The sequence below is a fragment of the Amblyomma maculatum genome, chromosome 10 (genome assembly GCF_055883805.1).
Source record: "Amblyomma maculatum isolate TAMU_Amacu chromosome 10, ASM5588380v1, whole genome shotgun sequence".
Classification (NCBI taxonomy): Eukaryota; Metazoa; Arthropoda; class Arachnida; order Ixodida; family Ixodidae; genus Amblyomma; species Amblyomma maculatum.
Window position 1 is genome coordinate 56,294,681 of NC_139353.1, and position 9,382 is coordinate 56,304,062.

The window sequence follows — 9,382 nt, forward strand, 5'->3', positions numbered from 1 at the left end:
CAATAATTATGCCTCCCATGGCAGCCCCAGTCGAGTCCGTTTGGCCGGTGTCTTTTCACGTTTAAAGAAACCGCTCAGAGGGGACACCATGATTCTTGGGAACTTCAGCGTTAGCGTTATCATTATAATTCCCCGAAAGCCAATCACCGCCTACGCTGGGCTGTTGCAAGCAGGCATGCATATTGGATTTTGCTGTTCTCTATGTGAACGCAGGTTCACCCAGAACTCCCATTCTCATAGCGGTAAATCAGTCTGTTCAAGACCTGAGCAGCGCACGGAAATCCAAGATCGCAGCAGCTCTTAAACCAAACTTCCGCACAGGCACGACAAACGCTTGTAACATCATCTAACTGTGCGAGCCCTTTGAATACCTCAGTTGCTCCCCATTTCTTTATTCTGACTTTTCGAAACAACCTTCGGGATTCACCGAAAGAATAAATACTAGACATTAAGACATCTGCCACGCCGAAGAAAACCCCAATGCCTTAGAGGCACTACAACCTGCTCGCACATTAATATTTCCTCAGGCCACGAACTGAGCATGAAAGGTCGATAGAAACGTAAGAATTTTAAGACTGTGAGCCGTTTTAAATAAAACGCTTTTCTTCTTTTCACTGCCGCCAAAAGAAGACATGTCTGCGTGCTCTTTGTAAACACTCGTCTTTTGGGATACAGGTGAAATTGAAAATTACATTTTTTACGCCCTACGACCTCTGGAAAAGTTCGGCTGGAATCTGGCACGAAAACTGCGGAACAGCCGTTACCTTTCTGCAGCCGTGAGCAAGAATTCAGCACTAATCTCATTTTATGCCTGCTGGCTGGGTAGCTGTCACCGGCAGGTGCCGGGTATGCTTCACTGCACTGCGTTTTCGTATAACTTTCCCGGAGTGCGCGTGGTGCTGACACGCTGTCTGAGTTAGTTCGTGTGGCGGTGGTTTCATGCACGAGGGAATCACACTCAAAGAGGACGAGGATAAGACAAGCGAAGAAAATTTTTTTGCCAAGTAGCTTTCTCATTTGATTAAATATTTTATTTTTGATTTCAAACGGGATAAAGCATGATTAATTTAACTGATAATAACTTCGACTGATAATAAGGTTATGAGCATTTCGTGAAATGAGTGTCTTTGATGGAAGGCTCAAGATGGTAGCTTTTTTATAGAGGCGAAGAAAAGGGTATCTGTGTACATTTCAATATCAGTGTCCTTAAGAACCGCTAGTGATCGAAATTTCTGGAGCCCCGTCATACGGCGTCCTTCATAGGCATTCATTTTGATATGTTAAACCCAATGTAACAAAGCAAATTAAACACAGAATGTATACAATATCAGCTGAACATCTTTACAAGTAAGGTCGTCGGAGATAAAAGCGTCCACACGATTTAGAAGCCTATTAGAACGGCGTTACGTAGCTGCGATCGCAGTGTTATCCATTGTTAGAACAATGTATTATATATAAGAAGCATACAGTCTATCAATTTGAAATATGGCGTCTAGATGTTTTGTGCGAATCTATGTAAGCTTTAGTGCGACATACTGACATGAATCTGCTAACGAGAAAAAAGTAGATTCTGGATATGAGGCAGAGTTATTATCCGATTCTCACGAATTAAGGCAGTTATCAGCTCGTACATTAAAACTTTAGAAAATGGCAACCTTATGCAGAGCCCGTGGTGCTCTGAATAAGGCGCATTCGTAGAGATATGTAAAGAGATGCTCTATGTTGGATGGTCTCTCAAGTAACGCCTAGGCCTAGTAATGTATGAGGATAAGTATGTGGGAAACATTGATCGTAAAATAAAGATATCATACATTGAGCAGGCATCAACATGCATATAGAGAGAAGATTATTGTCATGAGGAGCCGCGGACATGAGCACTTGACGCTATCATGCTGTGCGCTTAAAGGCGTAGCCTAAGGGAACCACATATTTCTATTTCTTCGCACGTTATTTTGTTATTTATCACAAGATGTGTCTTTCAGTTGCGTGGGAAGATAAAAACATGAACCCTAGCAGACCTAGTGTACTCATCAAACCCCTGAATTCTCTTTAGTAGCGTGTTCATGGGTTTCTACCGAGATTGCATAACACTCTTTTCTTGCAGAAGGAAATTTGCGTTTATAAATGGTGCCCAGGTTCAAAATGATTGTCTTAGATATATTTTAAAACACTTTTCAGAAACAAAGCTGCAGCGTATCGTTCCTATGCAGATCACCTCAAGCATCCCTGGTGCTAACTACGGGCGTCGTGACTACAGATTGTAATGAGCACCTTAAGCGTAGAGCGGCAAATAAAAAAAAATGTGCGGGTAAATAATCAGGAAATCAGCAAGCACTAACAGCCTGAAGCGTGTGTGTCATATGAGGCATATACAGCGCTTCTGCTGTATATACTTGAGAAACAAATTGAGAAATTCTTATCCAAATTAGCCTCGAATTTAAACAACTTCCAGTGCAACAGTTGGAAATCAGAATCATGATTTAAACGAGATGTATCTAATATCTGTTAAGAGGAATTTAAACTGCAGTATTTACTTCATAAAGTAAGAACTCTCTGAGTGAAAAAAAAACAAAAAAAAAAACTCTTGTTTAATAAAAGCATGTAACTTTTCCATGAAGGTTTTACAGTGTCCACGTTCTTTTTTTTTTTTTGTTGCTCCTCCCAGTACTAAATACAGCGTCCGCTGTTAAACCAACAAACTGCGAAAAGAAATCTATGCTTTGCACCTACGTTACATTTCATCACTTTTACTTCGACGCGTACGCGATAGGCGGATCGTGGGACACTGCTTCACAGGAACATATTGTGAAAGAAGGCTAGGTCGAGACGGCAAAGTGTGACGGCTAGGCAAGGTATGCCATGTCAGCGTTTAATCCGATTGATAACCCAGGCCGGCACCACGGGACGATGACGATGGTATGTACAAAAGAAAGAAGATCATGGTATGTACAAATGAAAGAAGATCCGTGGAGGGCTCACAATATTGAAACATAATGCTTTCCTTGCACAACGCAGGTCGTCATCAGCGGCGACCTCATATTGGACATCACGGAGGATAAAGAAAATTTGATCTAGACCTTTTTCCATTCGAGTGGCACATAGCGAGCGCTCGGCAGAGTCGCGAAATGGAGAGTGTCGTCTCTGCGAAGATCACTTGCTCCAGATCTGCGAATGGAACGAATTCGCTGCAGTACTGGAAAAGCTCTTGAGAAGGTACTATAAGAGACCTCATCGACATGATCTCAGCATTTTGCATCAATTTCATCCCGTTGTTACGACGAACGTTGCAGGTTTCACCACTGGTCACGCCAACCCAAGTTTACCGAACATGACCGCGGAGTAGGCGAAGCGCAGTTCACTCTTGTTATGCAGGTCGCTTCCGTTATCGAGTATGGTAACCATATGCGCGCAAAAAGATTCAATATGGCAGTGATCGGTAGAAGCAAGTTTCATTTAGAGTTGTCTCATTAAGTACGGAAGGTTTTGAGCACATTCTGATGGCGCACCAAAACCGCGTTTCAGCACCGTGCGGCAGCAGTTCTTTCTCATTTTTAAGCTCAAGTAGAAGGTGAACTAGAGAACAAACCGGCATGACGTAAACATCCATAGCCGTTGAATTAATAGACGCTCATAAGATGCTGAAAATGAATTTATAAATTATTAAAACCCTAATGTAGCATATATAAAGCTTCAATTCCCCACCTGTTTCTTTTATATTCAGTGCCAGATAAGATAGGGAAAAAACAGCTCGAGTTACAAAAATATACTCCGATATTCTCCGCCTCCTCAGACTCCACCCAGCAACTGATGAAAGAGTGAACGTGCAAATCATATCAATAGTCACATCCACGTAAAACATAGATAACAGTTGACAAAATGGTGAGAAGAAAATGACAGTTGAAGGGCAAAATGCTAAGGGCACACTTGAAACATCTTCAATTTTTTTTCTACATATTTCCTTCTCTTGAAGTTCCGTTCAGTGGTCCTAGCTTATGACTCCGAGAATACTTTTAATCATCTGAGGTTTGAGCATTGCCTTAATTGAAGGAGAGAGAAAAAAAAAAAAAAGACGAAGATGACAAACGCCATATTGTCTTGACTTCAACGGTACATTTCTATCGCTCACACCCTCTAAACAACACCCGTCGTCTAACTTTGCTCCGCTTTCTCCTCGATAATCCTGCAAAATGAAGGAATATACTATGGTCTACTTAACGGATTGAGCATTGTGGTCATGACCTTTATCTTTATCTCCAACCATTGGACAGAACTCAATTCACACGTTATAGACATAAAGTTGGTGTTTTTGGTGCTTATAACAGTTTTCGCGTTTTCGTTACGACGATTGACAGGAATATCCGTTATAGCCTGACAGTTGCAGTAGCATTATGAAATTTCTTTAAGGTGCACATTTGCAGTACTTTCATTTCGGCTTTCTTCTTCATAAGCAGACTTATGACCCGTGTTTAATATAATGAAGCTGTACTAGGAAAGGCATCCAAAATTGTGGAAAAAGCTTGGTCTATCTTTCTTTGTTACTTTCATAGCGTCATTATTGCCTTATTCATCCTTAACTTCTGCTTTGAAAAACATCAAAATTTTTCTTTGGCACGTCTGCTTTGCGAATTACGGGGAGTATGGCTTTGTTTTGTCATATTAGAAAAATCCATTCAAAATTATTCATATAACAACAGAAAAAAAAGCATAAAGCCTATATATTAGGAGTTTTTAGGGACATCTAACGGTCGCCACGTGTACACTAGTATCGTGACATGAACAACAAAGAGCTCTGTTTATTATACCTACATCGTCAATCATGCTTATCTGCTACCTGGCAGATAAATAACAAAGACAGGAAGAATAAAACGACTTTGATGGTCATTCAAAGCATGCATGAGTTTTAATGGTAATTTTCACGTTCACAATAGGCTAAAGTCACATTTAAGACAGGTTGTATAAATATAGCGAATAGCGTCTACAGGATACATGTAAATATAGCAAACAATGCCACTAAATGCAGGCCCCGAATGCGGTTCTTAAAAGACGCTACCGTAATCAACGCGGTGCCCGTAGTTGAATAACCGGGAACTTCTAAAACAGCGGGATAATCATTTGCAAAGGGTGAAGTGACAAGGTTTATAGGCCGTGCAAGATGACTGTCTAGGAATCGGTAACGTTATATATACGTTAAAATCTGAAAAGATGCTCTTCTACTCAACGTTCGGAAATTTAGGATTTGCCAGGATGCGAGAGCTACCGATTTTAGATGTGCTTGCGCTGGAATCCCATTCACGATAAAGACTATACACATCTGAATCACAGCTAAGCCAGCAACCGAAATCTGAATTGTCACGGACCAAAGAACGTTACATTACTAGAGATTGAAATGTGTAAACCATTGAAAAAAGCGAATTAGGCAAAGAAGAATGCAAAAGTATGCATTGCTTGAAAGAGTCTGGAGCGTAAGCTTCATATTTTTGAGGTAAGTCGTTGAAGTTGGAACGAATTGAACGAGGGAGACAGAAAGAAGGAAAAGACGAATTGGCCATTTTTTTCTGAATCTTCACGTCTACTGGAAGAGCAAGAAGCATACTCATCCTGTGTAAGAAAGAAAATGATATAAGAAGCAGATGGATGATACATAACATGGAAGGCGCAAGCTACAGGTGCGGACATAAGTAAACTGAGCACAATTTTTCGTTCAAAGTACAATCATGCCTTCTTTATAAGAGATTAGAGGACATAATTTATACAAGTGAAAGCGCGCTGGCATCTACTACAGGTTTTTGCATACCACGACTGCCAGTTTCAATAATAGTATGCGTGAAAAAGTTTATAACAAAGTAGTATGCACCGTTTATTTTTGTCCTCACCGGTAAGTTATTCAATTGAAGAGAAATGCTAAGCAGCAAGAAACGTGGACAGTATGTTCTTTACTTCGTTTTTGTTTTATAAAAATAATGTTTTTCTCTTTCCTATTCATGCCATAAATATTGCGCTTCGAAATATGGCTGATGTTTTCGATTCCTGATTACCTGCATTGTTGTCATTCGCGCTACCTTCGCTATCCTTTCTACTTTTAACAAGGTTGATCATTACTCCGGTTAGAGATAGACAGTGTGAGAGATTGTAATCTTCTCGTAGGGTAAAATAGTGACCATTCTTATATTTTTATATATAAGGTTATATGCGAAATTTATTGGACCTAATAATCAGGCAGGAGTAGCATTAGTAGCTTTGAAGTTCCAAAAGCCACAGATTTTTTTTGCATTCAATATATTGTGTGTTGACGCAAAAAAAGATGATATCTATTATATAGAACTCTTGGGAGAATTGAATTTCGAAAATGAGAAAAAAATAAATATTTGCAAGTGCGCCCTATACGAACATTTATATATTTAAACATTTTATTGCAAACAGGTTGGAAACACAATACTCTGTCTGAACAGGCTCGGAATTTAGGGGCTCTCCTTTGCTGATAACTCATCAGTATTTCGAAAACGCTTCTTTTGCTGAAGTCATTAATTCTAGTCTTTCTAACTTAGTCAATAAATGATGATGAAAATGTATTTGAGAAAATATGCTCATAAATATCGAAGTTAGCCGCTTAAGAGAAAAACTGAGGCACAAGAGGGATGTCAGTAACTAATTAAAACCGCACCAAAGTCGGCTCCATTCACAACCCGATGAACCTGGGACAATCACACATGCTTCAAAAGGATCGAAGTGATTGGAAGTTCTTGTATGAACACATAGGCCAGAAACAATTTTCTTGCCCTGAGCAGCCTTAAAAATTGAGCTCGGCAAAGCTTTGCATAAGTTCTAAACAAAAAAAATTAATTCTGCAAGCGTTCAGATGTGACCAATTTCACGCGCCCTGTTGGCTAATGGACTGTCTGCTTTCTATATATTCTAAATAATTATGAGAGCCCAAACATGGAGCATATTAAATGCATGAGATTTCAAACCTTCATTTTGAATATCACCGGCCATAAATTAATGACTTTTTAACATTTATTTCTTCTATTTTTGAATAAGCCATTGCTTCCAGTAACCTTGGTGTAGAATTTCGGGTGGTGTATTTTAATCAACCAGTCTCGAGCAACGTGCTCCAAATATTTGCTTTCTGAAAGTTTTAAGGTGTGCTTTCTGCGGCGCTGGCGTTCGAAAAAATTTGAGGTTTTGATTTGCACTTGGAAGGCCGAACAGCGAGAGAAACTCAGCGCGCCTCCGAGCACAAAACCGTTAAGTGGGATTTAACTATGGTCAGATTGGTTTATCTTTCGAAACGATGTCTTTGCATGGCATAGCTGTACATTTACGATTACGTTGCGATTAAAGGGACAGTCACGAGACAGTCTGTTATGCAGTATCATTCTTCATTGTTTTTCTTCTTCTTAAGCGCAGTGTTAGTCGTGAGGAGGTCAATAACGAAACCTGCCCAAGTACCCAAGATCGATGCCGACACAAAGCCCCGCTTTTACCAAGCCGTATCAACGTGCCTGTGTTTCCTGGGATAAAAACGTGGAACAACTCACTGAGGGGCCCTGGGAGCCTATTCCAATCTCTTCTCCCCCGAGTATCTTAAAGGCGAAGGTATGTTGGCAGCGCCTCCCAAATCGGGCATGACGTCTGGTCAAGTGATGCCCCAGAATCCGCCGACCAACTACCAGATCCAGAGAAGCGTTCGTGTAGGGAATCGGTATGTTTACTGAAGATATGCCAGGATCTACATTGAAATATATATACCCGCTTTAACCAATCTGTTCGAATGTGCCTTCGCGGCCTGGGGCCGTCTAATACGGGATCCAAGAATCATAGAAGGCTGCATTCCGACCTCACCCCCCCCCCCCCCCCACCTCCCACGCAACCGCTCCTTCATCTCGGTTGCGAATTCCCAATTGGCAGCTGCTGTGAAACCGGTAGACGCTCAAAGGTCAAAGATCAAGGAACACACAATTTCGAACACCTGCTTGTGACCAGTAAAGTAGGCCTTGGCACTAGAACATTAATATGACCTTGCGTAGTAAAGCCCCAATCATATAAATTTGTTATTTAATCCAGGAGGTCTGTATAATGAAATGAAATCAGAGTTTGAAGGACACACATGCCTGAGAGCGCAAAAGAAGGTGGGGCAGATCACGCCTTGCTTTTCAATTTTCTGGCGCTGGAATATGTTATACTGGTCGGCCCCCGGAAATCAAAAGCAGGAAAAAGAATGTTACTTTAGAGTGTACACGTGGGTTGAATTATTTGTGAAATTTATATAATAAAAGCTAGATATTGATGGCAAAAATTTATTAGTTATTCATTTCAGCACTTCCACAATAAACAGCGCATGTTACACCTACAAAAGGCTGTAATCTTGCAAATATTTGAATTTGTAGACACTTATGTGCAAGTCTTAATGTTTGCAATCGCATCATTTACGCTTTGAATTCGTTATTATTTTGGTTCCTCAAATGAAGCCTCTAACTCACCTCAAAAGAAACAAAACTCACCGGAAAGCCACCAATTGTTTAAATGTACTCTTTGAGTGAGGCCATGCTCTCTATGGGTAATATTGATCGAAATCAACGCGCTAATAAAGAAAACTATTTCTACCTCAGTTTAGGACAACTACAAAATATGAATGCTAAATTACTTAAAACTAAACCACGAATAGTATACATAGAAAAGCACCAATGTCCATTGTATGAAGTAAAGCTCTAATAAATTGTTTCATTTTTTTTTTGGCTCGCTGCGCTCAGTATCCTTTACAAAATCATGCTTACCAATATAAAATGAAATACAGTAAGAGCAGATATGTCTGTTGCATAAAAATACATAACGCCATTTGGAAAGTATACACTGTCCAAATACCACTCACATAACGTTCTCAATGCGCTTTTTTGCCGCCCCATATTTGGAAGCATATCCGATCCAATATTTCGAAGCACATCACTGATTAAGAAAATTTGAAGACAGGCTCGCTTTAAGCATTGACGGCTTTCAACGTCTCATTAAACTATTTCCTCATGAAATCAAGGCAGAAAATAGATACATAATCGCAATTATTACTTGTGTAATCATTTATCTTCATCTCGCGCATGACGTCCGCCATGCCATTACATTATCCTCCATAGATTGCACCAACTCATTTATTTTTTCTTTTCAAATAAGATTCATTATTTTTCTCACACTCTATTACGCGAATAAACGATAAGTAGTTAGCATCTACTTAATGCCAATCTTAAAGAGTGTGAAAATCAAGTATGAAAGCGTCAAGTGTCAGATTTGAAGATTACCTGCTAAGCTCTTTGTATACGTATTTGTTCGCCATGGTTTCCAATAATAAAGAAAAAATTCGTCAACTATCTAAAAATCTTTGTCATTGGCCTTG